The following is a 17,794-nucleotide window of genomic DNA, read 5'->3' as shown; positions in this document are numbered from 1 at the left end:
TTTGGATATGTTTACACAATTTCTTGTACAGTTATAGAAGTAAAAAACAAAAACATGAAGATACTAACGGCAGAAGGCAAATTCATTATTCTTTAGAGGCTTATGATAAGAAACAAAATAATTATACAAATATATGTATATCTTTGGTTCAGTGATCAGAAGTTGTCATATTATAGCTCCCTTGTACTGATTTTCACTTCATTTGTCTTGCCTGCGAGTGCTGCAATGAGCAATTGGCTGCACCTGTGGTTTGAATCAGATGTTGGCAATCAGGTAATCAGTGCTTTGGTAAATAAATTGGTGGTCCCGCCCCCCCCCCCCCCCCAGCTCAGTATTGGGAGTTGGTTTTAGGCTGGTCTTGTTGTTCAGAGGCTTTGCTGCTAATGGCCTTGAAGTAAGGAAAGTGTTTGTTTCTGGGTGTTCTGTTTTACTAACTGTGTTTTGTGGTGAGTACTGCTGGTAATTCTATTGTTAAATTTTTTTTTTTTCGGTATGTAATTCTGCTATTGTAGGCCTAATAGTTTTTTTTTCAGTGTATCTCTGCTGGACTGGCTTTTCTTGATGAAGTTTTTAGGAATTTATGTTATGTGTCTGTGGTACTTTTATTATGATTTCCAGTAGCTGGGTGTTTATTTTTTTTAGTTAAAAACATATGGCTTTTTTGTCAGATGATTACATGTTTTGGCTTGGGTGCATTACAGTGCACAGCATATTTTATATGTTTGTGTTGTAATCTAGGAATTATGTTGGTCTTATATTGGGTGTAGTTCTGTTAATAAAGAATATTTTATTGCTGGTAATTTTGTGGGTTTTTTTTCTTTTTTTATACTGTGTCTTTAATGTAGGGGGGACTGTAATTAGAAACAGCTGAGCCTGGGCTAAAGTGTTCAAATGGAAGTTCATAAAAGTATTGCATATATTTTATGTGTTGTCTGGGATGGGGATTATAAAAAAAACTATATTGAAGTTGATTTTTGCCCAACTAGTATGTTCTTCTTAACCGTTTAGCATCTACTTGTAAGTACAAGCCTTTTAAAAATATTTCCTAAAATATTGTTTTCACTTAGTCCTCTTTTACTGATTAGAGAAGAAGCATACAGGTGTAAAAAGCAAACTGATTTGTTTCATTATTTTCTTTTCCACTGTATTGTATATTCTGTTATTTCTATGTTTGCATTTTTTTCAACTTCATGTTTTGCAGAAAACTGTTCAAAGTGAAGCCTGTTACTTTTCAAACTAAGTGCAATAACTTGTTTTAGACTATGTGTGACTTTTTGTGTAAGGTTGGAGATATGTTATTTCCATAGTCTATGGTTTCACTTAACCAGTACTAGAACAACTACTTTTTTCCTTGACCTCGGAATGAGGAAAGAAGTTCAATCCTATTGTACCAAGCCCAAGTTAAGTCCTGACCCATTGTTTCTGTAGGTAGCCTGACAGTCTCGCAGCTTGTTAGAAGTATTCACTTTTAGGTGAGCTATAGCTTCCGAAATGCTTTTTAGATGTGTGTTCCGGTATCCTTTTAAGTTACTCATGGCTTCAGTTTCAAGTACTCATTTGTAGGATCCCAGCTGACAGCCCCACCCCAGGAAAAAGTAGACAGAATGATCTATGTATCTATGTTGAGTTAGTTAAAGAACAAAAATTTCGCTCTTACAGTCAAATGAGGAATGGGTGTTTAACTGTTTTCACTGACTGAGAAATAATATTAATAGTCAACAACACCTGCAGTTGCTATTGACTTTCTCTTTATTGAGAAAAGGGAAATAATTGTTTGGAAGAGAACTGAATGCTTGGGGAAGCCAGTTATAATTTCAGACTTGTGTTGTCGTTATTTTTTTAATCAGAAAATGGAAGGGTGACCTCAAATATTGCTTTTTAGAGGAAGGCTGCTTTAAAATGCAGGATTATTTGTAAATTGAAGCCAACTGGATGAGCTTGTACTAAAAAATAAAATGATCTTCCAGAGCTTTAGCACAGTGCTGTGAGAGTCTGCCTCGATGGTTCTTGGCACTAAGAACTGCTTTTCATTGTCTGAGCAATAGGGATGTGAATTAAACTTTTTCACCAGGTAGGACTTAGTGATCTATTTCTCCCATGCTGTTAGTGCAATAATGTAAGTGAAGGAAAAGGAGGAAAAACATTGCAGGTAGTTTTTCAAAAGCCTTGCATAAAGTTCCAGAGTCTGAAGTGAGGCAGACATGGCTCACCTTTATGCTGTACAATAACACCGACAATAGTTCCACTCTTTTAGGGTTGATTTTCAAGAAGTGATTTAGTCACTTATTTTCAAGATGCTCTGTGTTCCTTTTCTTTCAGCTGTATACAGTGATATGTTGTTGTGCTTTATCCAAGAGGGCTAAAAAAGGAAAAGTCCCAAGCTGAAAACCTTGCCCTGCTGGATATAATGCCAAAGTGCTTTGACAAAATAACTTCAGTATGTGCCTTGTTCCAACACTAATGCTGCCTCTTCATTTTCACAGAAACTACAATAGGTGCAAAGAGCACAGTAACTCTGTTTGACAGAACAAATTCTCAGCTACATAACACTGTTCTATATACAACATAGTACCTGCCATTAACTATGCATTTTTATCAGTAATAAATGAGAGCCTGCATGCCGTGTTTATGCAGATAAAAAAAAAATAATGCATGGCATGGGTGATGTGCTGCTGCTGAACTTTATCACCCACTGCCTCTGTTTAGCCTCCGTAAATGTTCAGCCAGTGTTGGTGAATGTCAGTGGGTGCCAGTTATTCAACATGGAGGAGTTCAGTGATGCACCTTTGCTTTTTCAGCACTTCAGTGTCAGTCGCCATTTTGTCTGCCCCTCAGCTGCTGTCTGTCACATAACGACGTGTGATGGAGTACTGGTGGGAAGGTGCAGCCTCTACTGCTTTTATCCAATAGCTGTCTCTGCTTTTGTGGGACATCATAATCAAATAGGAGGCACTGCTTTTAGAGCAACCCTCTTAGTTGCCTTGCTGGTCTCTGTTCCACTAGATGCTTGTAACAGTTGAAACTATCTTGCTATGCCATGCCTTGTGCTCAGTGGTTTTCTGATATTGAATTAAAAAGAAGTTTCACAACTTGAATAATTCTTGTCTGAACTTAACGTGTTCATGTATCGAAGCACTGATAGAAGAAATTAAGTAGTGCTATGTAGCAGATTAAAACCAAGAAAACTTTCATTTATTTCCCTGAGAATTAAAGGCTCATAGGTTTGAAAACCTGGTTATGATTTGTTTGTGGACCTAGTAAGGATAGCTGTTTATGGCATTATCTGTGGGATTATATTTAGAGTCATATTGTGGCAGCTTGGGTTAATGAGTGCCTTGGGGTACCAAGAAGCAGCTCAAACTTGCTTCCCTTCCTGGCTTGTGGTTTTGTTTTTTTTGTTTTTTTTTTTGCTTGTGTATCTAGTGTCCAGGGAGGACTATTTCTGAAGTTGGGAAAGGTATTTACGCTTGTGTAGTTTGTTCTGACCTGGGGACACCATGTATTCATGCTGACTGGTTTAAATTGCTGCCTACCAGGGCTAGATCTGTTTTACATAGGCTGCAGACTGATCAGAAGGTGGTGAGAATGTTCAATCAGAATCGTCCTTAATTTCATTTTGAACTCGTGACCTGAATATTGGTGTGATAATTTGATTCCACTGAATGTTCTTGGGATGGTGTTCTATATGTGTTGCATTTAAGTGGGCCTGTCTTCCAAGTATTAGTTTTTTTTGTTTGGTTTTTTTTTTTTTTTCTTTCAGAAAGTGTTCACTCTTGTGGCCAGCAACTGTAGTGTAGCCGTATGCCAGTATGTAAAATACATGAATGGCAGGGTATCTCTAGTAGTGTTATTCTCAAGGTATGGAAAATAATTAAGTGGTGGTGGTGTTTTTTCTTACATCATTTCAGATTTGTCCTTAAACTTAGTAATTCTCAGTGTCAGTCAGTATCTGCTGTTGAACTGAGGTGCTTTTGCTTCAGTAACAGATCGGTAAATTGCAGTCTGGAATCAGAATGTAAGTTATTGTGTGCTTTGTGAGTTTTGCAGCAATGGCTCATTAAGCTTTAATAAATTGGGTAATCTTTGAAGTTTGTGTTTCCTCTATGCCTTGCGCAGTGTAAGATAATGTACAAGGACTTCAGTACAAGCCAGCAGCTGCACAGCTTAGTTTGACTCTGAGATGGCTGCTTCTACAGACTGCCTTAAAGCAGAACTGGAAAGGACTGTGAAAGTAGAACTGAAATAGTTAGCTTGCATTAAGTAATTGATGTAATGTTTATACCCCAGAGTCTCTAGAGACTGACATGTCTAGGTCTCCTGTATTCATTTCTTTCCCTTTCACTTTCTCTTTACATGTATGGTATGGTATCTACTCTAGTGGTATATTTTTTTTCTTACTCTGATGCTCACAGTGACCTGAATGACAGTGATAGCACATGAATGCATTGTTGTCTTCTATTCTGACAATACATTGGATCTCTTTCTGTTGTTGTGTACACTAAAGCAATACAGGTGATTGCATAGGAAGTCTTTATTAACAGAACAGTTTCACTATGAGCAGAACTGATTAGTTTGCATCACTTGACAATTCATATGTTTATGATGAATGTACAGGAGGCTGGGAGTGCAATAGTAACTGAGTTTTGAAAGGCTTCCTCATGTACCTGGCCTCAAAGGCATACATGGGTTTGTTACTTCCTATGTTACTGAAGTGGGAATGTAATGAGATAATATTTTGAATATTCAACTGTTCAACAGGTGGATGAAAAAGATGTCTCAGTATGAAGATACTGGCTTTTTCCATCTATGATCTGCTATCTTGTGGTCATGGACAGGGAGTGTCACCTCATTCTCACTACACAAGTAGTGTGAAATGCACCATTTCTTCCAGGTCCCAAGCGGGAGGGATTTAACCTTTCCTTTAAATCTCCTTTCCCAATGCGTGCTTGTTGTCTTTTTAAAATATTCTGAAATGTTTCATTAAGCGTTTATTGGGAGGGAAAAAAAGATGCACGAGTAGAAAATTGAAGCTAATGCTACTGAGGCAATCTTCTAGTTATTGGCAAACATAAAGAGTGATGTGCTTAGAAGTATGCAGGTGTAGACATACAGAAATACCTGCAGTATGTATACGCTGTGTTAGGTAATGCTAAGTGGGTTATTTTCTCATTGAAAAAGAGTAGTCTCTTTAGTAACCTCTCCTGTTAGTTACTATGTGAATTCTAATGTGCTGCAATTACCCAGTTTTGCTTCCCTAGATTGTGGTCATAATTATTTGGTCTTTATCACCATATGTTTCCATTTGGCAGTTCACAAATCCTTTTTTTTTTTTTTTTTAGCTTTGTATGCAGAAAGTGAAAAAATGTTTCCTAGTGGTAGGATTTTATTTGAGAGGAAAACAGGAAAAAAACAACCTTGAAAAAACATAAGCAGTGTATCTGATCACCTTTTCTAAGTTGAACACAAAACGAATTTGTTGTTACTTCAGACCAGAAATACACTCAAGAGATTTGAAAATACATGGTAATACTGTAATAAACAGAACATCATGTGTACCTCTTCAAAGACCAAGGAGTAGCTTACATAGAAGTTTAAATTGTGGTTGATATAAAATATTTCCAGTTGGGTCACGTACGCAGTGATTATTTTTGACAAGTTAGTCTTGCAAATGTCCAATTAAGCTGTTCATTCATAGCTTCCCTTCAGAAAGCAGCTGTATGTGGTTAGATGTGAATTTCTGCTGTGCACTGAAGTACTGATCCAAATCAGTGCTTTATTAATTCATTTATTGGCTTCTGTACTGGTGATTTGGGGTTTTTTGTTGTTGTTTGCTTTTTGTTTGCTCTTTATGTCATAAGATTAGTGCTCTCAGCCTTCCTTTAAATTCACTTACGTGAAATCTAATTTTAGGGATGTAGTTTCTCTTAAAGCCACCAGACTGTGAATGCTGGCGCTTTAAGAGAAATACTGAAGTGTTAAGAGACAGAACTACTGATTTTGTAGAAAAGCTGTGAAGTAAATAATTAAGGAGAATTCAGTCTTTGAGACAGCAGGATGGCACCTGCTACTTTCAGTTGATTTTGGAAGCTGTTGATTCACTGCTGTTGATAGAGATGGAAATAATCACAGTATGGTCTTGGTTTACTTAGAAGGTTCAAAGCTACCTGTAACCTGCCACAATCAATCAGGTGTTTGTGTGTTGTGGTTTTTTTTTTTTTTTTTTTTTTTTTTTTTTAGGAATGAACTAATTATATGTATTAAAAATAGACTTTTGCCTTCAGAGGCTTTAAAAAGAGTAAAAATCAAGTATCCAGTACCTGTCCTTAGAGTGAGCAGTGCAGGATTAGAGAATTGATGTGCAATTAATCGAGTTGGTGATTATACCAGGCCAAAAACTCAGGGGAGCAAATTTACTAGGCTCCAGGCAAGTAATTTACATGATCTGTCCTGGTATTAGTGAGGTGAATTCGACAAGATGTATGATAGTGCTGGTAACCAGGTTTCCTTTTTGTCATTTGTCCTGCTTGTACAGAAAGGTCTTTAGTGCTAATGGTCTGGGTTAGAGCAGAACTGAACTGTTATGGTTCTTTGCTGCTGGCTCGGAGGTCTGTATGTTGCTGCTCTGAGTCCTTCTGCAGAGGGCTCATTCAGCATAGACATGACAGGAAATATTGACTGACACTTCTGGACTTCTGTAAATATCTTTCCAGCCAACCTTGAGAGAGAAATTGAATAAATGACACTGTCTCTTTCTACTTAAAGTACATGGGTGCTCACACAGACTGCAGTACATACGTGTCTGTTCACAGCTGAGGTTTATGTACTTGAATTCTCAACGTTATTTTTTCTGTTTTGAAACAAACTTATTAATGTATCTTGGGAGCTGGTTTCAGACAGATCTGAGTATCAGGCTGTATCACCCCCCCAAGCATAGTTGGGATTGATTTTGAGTCTGTTTTGCAACTCTCATGTTGATGCCTGTTTGAACACACCAGAAGCCTTGCTTTCACTGTGTGGTGTGAAGTCACTAATGTGAGAGAGAGGACAGGCAAGGCCAGGGAAGAGCATGTTGGGAAAGGTAATTGGAAATGCTGAGCAGTAAGTTCAATTGCTTTATTACCAGTTTCATTAGTGTCACCTATGAACACTGTAAGCAGAAGACGTTTTGTTTCTGCAGCTCTGGTTATCTTTCTCAGAAGCTCTGCATTCTAGGGAAGACTCCCTGTTCTAACTTATTGAGTGGCTAAGGAGGCCACAGAAATGTCTCATTTGAGGCTTTTGTTAAGTTCATTTGCATCCCATGCTAATTTTTTCTTTTTAGTACCATTGACCTAGGCTTCCTAATCATGGCTGTTCTAATGCTTTTTATCAAACTTCTCACAAATGAGGGGAAAAAAAAAAAAAAAAAGACTAAGTATTGGTATCCAAAAGTATTAATTGCCTAAAGATCCCACTCAGATTTTACAGCATCATTTCTACACTGCTTTTTTCAGCACAGTTACAATAGTTCTGGGTTCAGGTTCATATTGTTCCCTAACCAATCACTGCTTGGTTCTGTATATGAGGAAATAACTATGAAAAGCACAGTGTTCCACAGTAAACTTCTGACCTGTGTTTTGGTGCAGATATTCTGAGAACTTGTGTCTCTTGATACAAACACCAGTTCTGGTATAATTAGTCTTAGCTGAGGCAAGAAAGAATGGAGTTAAAGGAAGCTGAGGACAGGGAAAAACAGCAGGAAAATCAACAAACCTTCTGTGGTCTGAATTGCTGTGGCAGTAATATTAGAGATTCAAAATGTGTTGGGTGTAGTGGGAAAGGAATGTTTTTGTTTTTTTTTTTTTTATATATTAGGCCTTGACAGTTTTACAGATAGAGAAGAACGTTCAGGTAGTGCAGTCTTTAAGCTGGTTGTCTGAAAGTTGGTGTGAAGTAGCTGAAGATGTGGCAAGGTTTTGACTGGTTGTTAATAAAGTTAAGCTCACTATTAGAATGAAGCATTCAGTATCTGGATAAGTATTTGCAGTGATTGAGTTTAGGAAAACTGTTTAAGTTCCACTGCATCAAAATTTAACTTAAAGCCAACCTGATGTGCTTTGAAATTGAAGTCAAGCTGTATGTCAGTAGTCCTATATGACAGTGAAGTGTCAAAGTGGCTAAATGTTTTCTTACTTAAATCAGTGGCAGCAAAAAGAATTGCGGTGTATTGAAGCTTGGTTTAAATCAAGCCTTGCTGTAATGAGGGCAGTGTCATTGCAGCCATGCGAAGCTGAACTAGTCTAGATTGGTTTCCTGTCCAGACTGTCTGTCTTCTGGGTAGAGAATGTACTGAATGGGATGCACCTACTGTAGTAATTAACTGATGAATATCATTTCTGATAGATCATGGCTGGGGCAACTTCTTGCTGGACTACTGATTGGGCATAGCTCTTATTACAGATGTAACTAGCTGTTTCTATGCATGGATTCAAAAGTTCTTTAACCTCCAGTTTCAGAGTTTATTCTCATATTTCTTTAATATACCATTAGTAGCAGTTAGTATGGTTGTAGTGCTTTATGTCTCATGTCACTGTACTAGTGTTTTACTAATTAATGTTTATTTCATTAGTTATGTATGTTAAGTGTAGGCAAATACTCTAGGCTGGATTCATCATCCATGTAATTGGTGGTACAATGATTCAAATGCAGGGAAAATTGCTCTCTAAGGTATTGAAATGCAGGGGGGTTGAAACACAATTTACATATTAGCACTACTTGGAACCAGCCGAACAGTGGGTGAGTACTCATTCCACATTTGATTAGAGGTAGAGAAGGTAAACCAAATTAGCCTGTGACTACACAAGGTGTGTGTGTATGTGGGCTGTTAGGGAAGTCCCTGAAGGACAAAGAAAAGGGTGCTTTGTTTATTTCCCCCCCTCCCCACATGAGAGGGAAATAAATGGCCTTTAAATCTCCTCCAGTCAGAATGTAGTCATCAAATGATGTGAATTAGGGCAACAGAGGCATGAGTACGTATCCTATTCTGTCACCTCTGCTGCCAGATCTTGGGAGCAAGTAACTGTTAGCATATTTGCTGTTTTCTACCTTCTGTATACAAGTCACTGCTGCCTCTCATGCAGCAGAGAATGAAGCCTGTCTGTGTTTGGCTTATTAGCACAAAACTGTAGAAGAGTCTAGATTCTCTCTGATGTGCTGGGCTGTGAGAAGGGCTGCCTGGGATACAGTTAAGGTTTTGCTGCCCTGCCTTCGTGCTCTTGCACATTTGCTCCAGCAGTGGACCAAGGTATTCACTTATTCTGTTTCTTGATAGAGCTGTGCCAAACTGCAGGCATGCTTATCCTTTGAGACATAAACAACATTCATTACAAATAGTAACTTAACTCCTTCTCTCAGAAGAGCAGATAAGTTTCCAGACCCTTAAAGATGTATCAGTGTTGAATTTCTGAATTGCACAAATAGTCCTGTAAGATATCAGATTAATGGAGCTATGCAATCAATTGGACATAAAAATTTTATATACTAAACAAAATAAGGAGAAGCTGATTTTATTAAGAAACAAAACAACTGGGTGTAAGCATAAGAGGCCATCTAACTATAATATTAATTAACTTAGTTTGTCCTGTATAGTTGCATCAAATTTTGTTATGCTCATACCTATTGGAGCCTGCAGGCACCTCAGCAGTTGTCAGTTCTTATTGGAGGATAAATAACGTAATAACACTAAGAGGTTTTAAGTGGTCAATCAGTACAGTGGTGCAATAGCTATTTTTGTAAAGAAAGAAAAAAAATGACCAGAGTGCAATGCTTTAAATAATCCTATAACTAATTTACTTGCCTCATTTGCTGGGAGCTTATTAATGTTACTGTGCTGCCCATTAATAATTGTTTTCATTAATTCCCTTTTATCTGCCACCTCCTTGTTCAACTAATGTAACAACTGTTGCCATGTTCTTCATTTTTTTGTAATTAGCTTTTTTTCTGTTTTGGTTCCTAAATACAAGTAGTGCATGTATGTGTCAGGTGTAAAATGGTATATATGTCTTTTTAGGATGTACACAGCTTTTAAAACTTTCTGGAGAGAAGTGAAGACACTGTGCTGTACAGCTTGACAGCTTCTCAGCCACAGTAATGCATGTATTTGGTTTAACAAGATTCTCAAGTCTTGCAGTGGCTTGCACCTCCAAGTTATTACTTTATGCCTTTAAGATACTTTTTTTTTCCCTGGCCAATACAGGGGTTTTATATGTGTATGTTTGTGTGTTGTTTTTTCTCCATCAGGAGTTTTCCTGTTAATATTAGGCATTGTTTTTTCAGTTCTTATACTTGATAGTTGTGCAGCAGGTTTTGGTGAGCGAATAAATTCTTGGGGTATCCTATGCCAGGAAGTTAAGGTGGGCTAGAATGGTTAACAGGTGCCATAGAACACTTGGAAAAGACAGTATGCAAAGAATCAGGAAGTACTCTCGAATCACAGGAGGTTGTCTGTTTGTTCCTGACAGGAGCTACAGTCTAACCTGTTCTCAAGGACCATCGCCAGCAGAGATTTCCTATTTCTCAGGCAACTTATTTCAGTCTGTACTAATAGGAGACTTCTGATATCTAACATCAGTCTATTTTTGCTGTCAGTAACGAACTTTCAGTTTATGAAAGCAGATGTACCACTTGCGCTTCTTTTAGTATAGTACTAAGTCAAGGAAACCAACTGTGTAGTTAATGTCTCTTATCCCTTCGAATGACCAGATTCTTCCAAGAGGGCTGATACTATGCAAGCTGTTCTCCACTGTGTGTTTCAGTAGTTGGTTATTCCTTCTGGAGTGCATGAGTTGGTGATACCAATACTTTGCAGTTGCTACTTTGCAGTTGCTACTAGGAGTTAGGCAGCTTTTGTTAAATGGGTTGGTAATTCTGCCTGAGAGGAATGAGTTTCTGGTTCTTTTCTTGTAGGAGCAAATGATTGCAGGAAACACTTCGTTTAAATGATGTTAACTGGACAAAGGTAGGTGGTGAGTTAGCCTTCTCCAGGGGATTTTATGGGATGTTGTGCTATTATAGTCTATTTGACTTAGCAGTTACACATCAAGGTTTTTGGTTTGGTGGGTTTTTTTCCTTCCACGAGTGTGAGAGGCGATAGTTTTGAAAACGCTGTTTCTGTTTTGCAATGATGTTGCAGACAGATGCGATGATGACCTCTAGAGCAGTGGCTTATCCTGTAAGTTCTGTAACTGTTAGAATTTTGGAAGCCTGTAAAATGTTCAGGTTTGATTTTCTTAGCTGCCTTTTTGTTATTTCATTTTCATCATGACTAATTTTAATGTTGATATCGGAGTGCAGCTTTGAAGATCAGAATTAGAATGTATTGGGAGAAGCTATCCTTCCTTTGGAAAACAGCAGTAAGATGGCAGTGACTAGGGCAAAGGCTTCCAGTGCACTGGAGTTTGTGCAGGCGAGAGAGCTCTGTCCATGTGGCTGGAGCACTTGAACTGCATATGGTAGATAAGTTACCTGACTTCATCTATCCAAAGTTCCTGAGAAATGTTCATGGCATGGCCTGGTAAACATGCTTGACTAGATGGAAAACAAATGACCTAACAGGTTGTAACATGAACTTTGTTTAGAGCATCAACTTGTGAAAGAAGAGCAGATCTTGATCCTCTAGGCAGGAAAATAAACAATAACAGTGAGGAAAAACAATGCACAAAAAAATCCCACCCTAAGAACACAATTTGAAGTGGAAAGAAAGCATTTGTGCCAGTTTTAGTAAGTCTAGAAACTGCTCAAAACATAAAAGGTTTTCCCCCTTCTAATTAACTTGGGTATTTCCATCAGCATCTCTGGTCTCTATAAAGCTTCAACTTCCAAGGCCTTTTATGGGCACCGAGGTATCTGTTCTTTCACCGTCCAGCTGATCTGCAAATCAGAGGCAGTGAACAGGACTATGAGACAATGGTGTGGGTTGATAGCATTTATTTTTGTGATCCTATGGATTTGGTGAACAAGAACTATAGCAGTTATGAAAGGCTGTGACTGATTTGCATATATTATCATATAATTACCTCAGTAAAGATAGAGGTTAGATGAAGTAAATTGCTGTAGTTTTTGAAGTGCCATCTGTGGCCTGATGCTTCAGGGCATTTAAAAGAGTGATAATGTTCAGAAATCTTTTGTGGCATACAGGTGGTTCATTTTGCATGTGCCTGCTAATCAGCAGTAGCCTATGTTGGTGGGGGATTCCTCTTCAATGAAAGAAGATGGTATCATTGGTTTTTGGCGCTGCTTCCACAGGCTATAATATAGTGTTTTATTTTGGTTGTAAATTTCCCTCAAGACCAAGTTTCCTGAAAAGGGCGAATGATAAACAGAATGCTCAGTATTGGGCTTCATGTACTTGAACACAACACAGGAATCTGATGTAATTGATTCAATTTCACTAAGTAGCATGTGATGTTGTTATTTTAGAGGCACTTAACAAGGAAAATAGTGGGAAGAAAACCTCCCTGCTGTCATGTCTTTATTTTGTGACCTTCAAAGCTGACCAATACGTGGTCTCCAGTTAAAATCAAACAAAAAGTCCCACCCTCAATCCTGTAAGAATAAACCCTGGAATCTCTGAGGGCATCAGTCAAAGATGATGTAAAGAAATCCGTATTTCATCTGTATATCTTTCACTACTCTGCTCCTTCTGTTAGCTTTTCCTTTACTAGGCCAAGGAAAGCCAGTGAAAAGCTGATTGCCTGTTCTTGCCAATTTCGCAAACGAGACATTATAGGCTGGATGCAGAAAAAGGGGAGAAATAAATTACTGTTCTATTCCGGGGTATTTGAAAGTTAACACTTCACTGATTATCTTTAAAGGGGGCTTGAGTTGTGCAATCAGTGGTTGTTCTTGCTGCTATAGTGAGAAATATGCTATACCGTCAGCTGAACTTTTCAGGACCTTAAAATTAGCAGGTGTTCTTGTAGGAAGCCTACCAGAAGGCAAGTAGAGAATAAATCATAGGGAAAGCATATTTTAAATGTTAATTTCACTGCACGGCTGTGCAGCACTTGCTTTGTCTATGTAAAATGATGTGCTGAAGTGCCAGGCAGAACAGCGTAACTAGAAGATGCAGGCACAGTGTGGCCAGATCAGAACTTGCATGTAATGCTTATTGAGTTGATGTGGTGCTTGGCAGTATTGTTCTTGTCTATTGTAGGTCTCTGTATCTTGTCATTCTGGCATTTGGTATCGCTTTCATTCAGAAGACCAGTACTTTCTTGTATTCATTTCCCACTTATGCACTTAATAGTTTGTATTACCAGTAACAATAATGTGTTACTGTTAAGTATAAGAGATGGAATTATATTGCATTACATGAAAAATGAGTACTGACATGAGCTTTCAGTTTTGTGTAAGCTTTCTTAATAATGTCTAAAGAACTCAAAAAAGCATGCATCGTATTTGCCTATAGGCTACCAATGACCTACTGCAAATTGTACTTGTAAGGCACTTTCATTAACACTACTTAAGTTTTATGATGTCGATTATTATTAATATTGTTAATAACCAACAATTTGGTTATTGACTGAAAGGGTTCAGTGATAAGTGATTACTAAGCAATGTGTGTCTGAATTCAAGGCAAGTTCTGAAGGTGAAGTGTGTCTTTATGTTTATACGAGTTTTATCTTCCATTCTCTGCAGATAGGAGCAATGACAAGGTGGAAGTTGGTATGAAAATTATTAGCTGAAGTTTCTTCTAAATATCTTTCTGCAGATTGGAAGTTTTATTTTCTTTGTTCTCCTGCAATAAATGCCTCAAGCTGTATAAATAGATAAGTTCATATTGGGTCCAGAGGGGACCATGAATTCTAAGATCTATGGAAGGATGGATTTTTTTACTAGAAGGAACTTGCTCACCTGTGTATTCCAAACCCCACTGCTGTGCCTTTCTTTTAGCTGCAAAAGCTCATTACATATCACTTCCTGATAACATACTTGAGATTCCATTTCATTTCTGCCCTCAAATTGCATTTATATGTTTATGCTAAAGCTTGATTTTCATTTGTTTCTGAAATTAGCGTGCTGTTAAAAAGGTTGGATGATGCTGAGGGCCATGACAAAAGCTGGCAGAAAGAAATAGGAGTCTAGAGGGGAAAAAAACAAGAGTGAAACATTTTACTATCATCTTTGTTACAGATGGCCTCAGTTCACTGTAGAATAGAAACTGGAAAATATTGTTAAATCCTACAGTGGTAAGCAGTAAGTGCTGAAAACTCTGTATTATATAATAATTTATCTTGATTCTTTAACATGTTATCTTATTTCAAGTGTTTTTTGCAGTGCTTCATTTTGTGTCTTTTGCTGTAGACTTGAGCCAAAACTCTTTCAAGTTAGCAAGAAAATTTTCCACCTTTGCATCAATGGGCTTAGGGGCCGGTACTCTCTCTCTGGAGTTCTTATTATTGCATTTGATTAATAATACTACGGCTGCTCAAGTAGCCAGGAGTTTAAATTGAAACTGGAAAGGAAAAAAATATTTCTCTTGCACACAATAGAAAACAAATTTGGGTTTCTTTCATTTGCTGTTCTTTATAAAAATGTTATTTGGGTGTGATTTGTATCATTGCTGATAATGCAGGTGTACTATTGAGCAACACTTAATCCAGACAGGTGCTGAAGTTGTTTTAGGTCAAGCTTAGCTTGACAATCCTTGGTTCACTTGCGTACCTATTTTTAGTGGTTGATGGTTTTTACAGAATAAAAGCACGTGTGGGAAGGAGAAGCAGATGACTTCAAAATTATTCAAATATGTAAGTCTCCTTTACAGACTTGTGCTCTCACATTCAGGAAGGGCTGCCTTTGCTCTGTGCAAGTTTTCCTTCTGAGAAATGCTGGTATAGCGCTTGGTTCCAGTGTCTCTGTGTTCTAATGTCCCATGCATTCATGAGCATGTGTGGAACATCCTAAATTTCACTGAAGCAGTTTTGCTCACTATCAGATCAGACTTGAGGATATACGTGACCTATTCGTATACGCAGAGTGTATGAATGAAGGCCAGACTGGCAGCATTCTTATTACAGTGAGGATTTGCCTTTGGCATCCGGGCGTGTTGTTTTCCTGGATTGCTGGTTTGTTTGTTCATCATTCTCTTGTACTATCAGTAATGAATGCTGGTGAGATATGTGACCAGTAATCTGCTGTCTGGCTTGGCTGGGTTTATTTTTTGTAGAGTTTTCTTTCTTTGTGAAGGGTTGGGAAGGCAGTTGGGTTGTGGTTGTTGTTTTATTTATGAACCACTTATTAAATTTAGCATTCAGTAAATAGTCTAGTAGATGGGATGTCAGACTCAAATTCTTCAGTCCTTTTACTTTTAGATTAATGTTTCAAGCTCATGTTTTGTGTGATAAAACACTGGTGTGTTATTTTTTCAGTAATCAATGTGAAACCAGCTACTGGATAGAGTGTTTATAATAGAAGTGTTGGGTCATTGACCATCACTGCAGCTGGCACGTGGGTAGCTATGAAAAGAGTAGAAAATGGAATTCCTCTACTTTTTGTAGGAGATCTGCTTTAATGCAGTGTTCAGCTATGCTCTAGCTGTGTATATAAACACATCTTACACAGTTCTTAATCACTGCCTGTCCCAAATTCAGTGACGGTTACAGTGGTTCAAAACTGCTGGTTTTGAAATGCCCAGGGTGTGATCTGTAAGACTTGGAATGCTGGGCTCTTTGCTCTTTTTGGCACCAATCACTAAGTTAGAAGAAAGCAGGGATTCACTCCAGGCATGGTACAGTCCAGGGACTGCAGTGGGAGCATACCCATCACATGTATTGCAGGAGAGCCTTGTACACTGCACACCTAAAGCGTATTTATAGTCCTTGCTGTTTCCCATTCTAAGCCACAGTGTAACGCCTGCACAAACGATTGCTTGGTGCTTTGGAGAATGAAGTAAGTGCAGCTCGCTTGTCTGAATGAGAAATAGAGATTTCAGCATTACTTCAGACTTTGTTATGAGTATAATGGATTGGGTTTGTCAGACCCTGTGAATTAAACAGAGACACTACTTTAAGTACATTTTAAGATTGGTTTGTCTAGACCATTTTGGAATTGAAGTGGGTAATATCAGCAAACCAGCTAAATCTTTTGAATCAGACCATGTGCCCGATAGGTGAAGTTTGTTGTTCTGTCTGTTGTATCAGTGTGAGGGCAAGTGCTGATCTTTGTTTCTTGTAGAAAAAGGAACTTGTTGTTTACTAGGAGGCAAGTTGGAGCTGAGAGATGCTACAGTTTATGCCTCTCTTAGAATCCCAAGTCTGTATGGGAGCAGCCATGTGGCTCCTGAGCTGTCAGTAGCTCAGTCTTCCGCTTTGGTTAGATCCGTGACTACAAAAATATGACTGTAATGCAGTGACAAGCTTGAAGAAAGTCGCAATAGGACTGATAACAATGTGTCAGTTAAGAGGCTATTATGTTTCACTGCCTTAGAACAGTAGACTAAAAATCTGCTCCAACTTAACACTGGTATAACTAAAGCTTTTTGAAAATCTGCTGTCTGCTCTAGTCTTAATAGTACTTATTTTGCTGACAGCAGGACGAACTAAAATATGCACCTGTTTACATGACAGTTCTAGATGTTGACAGTTTTACTGCAGGTGTACAGAGTAGCTACAAATAGAGGGCCTTGGGTCTTTTTCTTTGAGCGCAAACTTAAGAATCTGGGCTAGAAGCAAGCACAGAATGAAGAGAGTGGCTTTGAAATGCTGCGGAATGACAGCTCAGGTATGCCAAGTCCTTTTAGTGGCAACTTCATAGAATGCTGCATAGCTGGAGAGGAAGACAGTCTCTGCTCCTTTTTTTTTTTTTTTTTTTTTTTTTATCACGCAGTTTTCAGGGTAAATCAGGGCAAGGTTTTGCAGACCTTATGCATCCTCTTTAATGAAGTACAGAACAGTGTAGCTCTTGTAACTGCTCCTTCTAAGTCATATTCTAGGCCCATGTCATCTTGGTGGCTGCCTGTTCTCAACAGTTGTCCCTGAACCCAGCAGCCCAGCCTGCTTTCAGCGTATCTAATTGTTCTTCTTCTTCCAGAACCCCTACTACCACCCAGCTTTCTCCCCTTTTCTATCTAGCTATTACTTTGATCATAGAAAGCAGTCAGACTGACTAAGCGTGACTTATGTTTAACTTAAGTTCAGAGCTGGCTTTTTTCTGATTACCTGATGGTTTTGTGCATGTTTGGAAGTGGATTCAAAATGGATGAGTGTCATGGTTTATAGGAGGCAGTGTCTTCCTCCTGACTTTCTTAGAGATCAATGTAAGACTCACCTGGTTTCGAGACATCAATAACCAGAACACTGTAAGTGTATAGTAATTAAATATCAATGACAGTAGTGATGTTAGTTTCAGATTGGCTGAAACTTTAAGCCTCTTCAGGCTGTAGGTCCCATCTAGCTTTGGGGATGTGAAAGCATCCAGCCTCCATGAATGCTTTTAACCTGTCATTCCTGCATTGCTGACTACAGTGTCCTTTTCAGAATATTCTGAGGTTATTTTCATTAGTCTTGTCTCTTGTTCATCCATGTGATGAGTATCATCACTGTTTCAGAAGAATTGAAAACTGTCAGAACGACTGAAGTTGTTGGCGGTTTGGTAAAACTTTGGAGTTGTGTTTACTTGAACATAAAAGACAGGGTTTTTGTTTTTATTTAGGAGGGTTTAACACAGTTTCTAAACTGTGGGAAAGGAGTGGACTTGTGAAACTCTTTGGGTGAGTATCTTAAAAGTTGAGGAGAAGTGTAAGCCATAGTGGTTGTCT

This window comes from Centrocercus urophasianus, unplaced genomic scaffold (assembly GCF_019232065.1).
Source record: "Centrocercus urophasianus isolate 14NV4802_14NV808 unplaced genomic scaffold, USGS_Curo_1.0 seq_3, whole genome shotgun sequence".
NCBI classification, from domain to species: Eukaryota; Metazoa; Chordata; class Aves; order Galliformes; family Phasianidae; genus Centrocercus; species Centrocercus urophasianus.
This window is presented reverse-complemented; position numbering follows the sequence as displayed.